A 1,817-nucleotide genomic window follows, 5' to 3' on the forward strand; every position below is an offset into this window, starting at 1 on the left:
CAGTGGAGAATGATTTCAACGTTGTGCAAGGTTCTGATGCCCTTTGAACTTGCCACACGTGAAGTCAGTTCAGACACTGCCAGCCTGAGTCAGGTCATTCCCCTCATCAGGCTTTTGCAGAAGAAGCTGGAGACATTGAAGGAGGAGCTAACACGGAGCGATTCCGCTAGGCATGTGGGACTTGTGGATGGAGCCCTTAATTCGCTTAACAAGGATTCACGGGTGGTCAATCTGTTGAAATCAGAGCACTACATTTTGGCCACCGTGCTCGATCCTAGATTTAAAGCCTACCTTGGATCTCTCTTTCCGGCAGACACAAGTCTGCTGGGGTTGAAAGACCTGCTGGTGAGAAAATTGTCAAGTCAAGCGGAACGCGACCTGTCAACATCTCCTCCTTCACATTCTCCCGCAACTGGGGGTGCGAGGAAAAGGCTCAGAATTCCGAGCCCACCCGCTGGCGGTGATGCAGGGCAGTCTGGAGCGACTGCTGATGCTGACATCTGGTCCGGACTGAAGGACCTGACAACGATTACGGACATGTCGTCTACTGTCACTGCATATGATTCTCTCACCATTGAAAGAATGGTGGAGGATTATATGAGTGACCGCATCCAAGTAGGCACGTCACACAGTCCGTACTTATACTGGCAGGAAAAAGAGGCAATTTGGAGGCCCTTGCACAAACTGGCTTTATTCTACCTAAGTTGCCCTCCCACAAGTGTGTACTCCGAAAGAGTGTTTAGTGCCGCCGCTCACCTTGTCAGCAATCGGCGTACGAGGTTACATCCAGAAAATGTGGAGAAGATGATGTTCATTAAAATGAATTATAATCAATTCCTCCGTGGAGACATTGACCAGCAGCAATTGCCTCCACAAAGTACACAGGGAGCTGAGATGGTGGATTCCAGTGGGGACGAATTGATAATCTGTGAGGAGGGGGATGTACACGGTGATATATCGGAGGATGATGATGAGGTGGACATCTTGCCTCTGTAGAGCCAGTTTGTGCAAGGAGAGATTAATTGCTTCTTTTTTGGTGGGGGTCCAAACCAACCCGTCATTTCAGTCACAGTCGTGTGGCAGACCCTGTCACTGAAATGATGGGTTGGTTAAAGTGTGCATGTCCTGTTTATACAACATAAGGGTGGGTGGGAGGGCCCAAGGACAATTCCATCTTGCACCTCTTTTTTCTTTAATTTTTCTTTGCGTCATGTGCTGTTTGGGGAGGGTTTTTTGGAAGGGACATCCTGCGTGACACTGCAGTGCCACTCCTAGATGGGCCCGGTGTTTGTGTCGGCCACTAGGGTCGCTTATCTTACTCACACAGCTACCTCATTGCGCCTCTTTTTTTCTTTGCGTCATGTGCTGCTTGGGGAGGGTTTTTTGGAAGGGACATCCTGCGTGACACTGCAGTGCCACTCCTAGATGGGCCCGGTGTTTGTGTCGGCCACTAGGGTCGCTTATCTTACTCACACAGCTACCTCATTGCGCCTCTTTTTTTCTTTGCGTCATGTGCTGTTTGGGGAGGGTTTTTTGGAAGGGACATCCTGCGTGACACTGCAGTGCCACTCCTAGATGGGCCCGGTGTTTGTGTCGGCCACTAGGGTCGCTTAGCTTAGTCATCCAGCGACCTAGGTGCAAATTTTAGGACTAAAAATAATATTGTGAGGTGTGAGGTATTCAGAATAGACTGAAAATGAGTGTAAATTATGGTTTTTGAGGTTAATAATACTTTGGGATCAAAATGACCCCCAAATTCTATGATTTAAGCTGTTTTTTAAAAAAAACACCCGAATCCAAAACACACCCGAATCCGA

Source organism: Pseudophryne corroboree, chromosome 3 (genome assembly GCF_028390025.1).
Source record: "Pseudophryne corroboree isolate aPseCor3 chromosome 3, aPseCor3.hap2, whole genome shotgun sequence".
Taxonomy (NCBI): Eukaryota; Metazoa; Chordata; class Amphibia; order Anura; family Myobatrachidae; genus Pseudophryne; species Pseudophryne corroboree.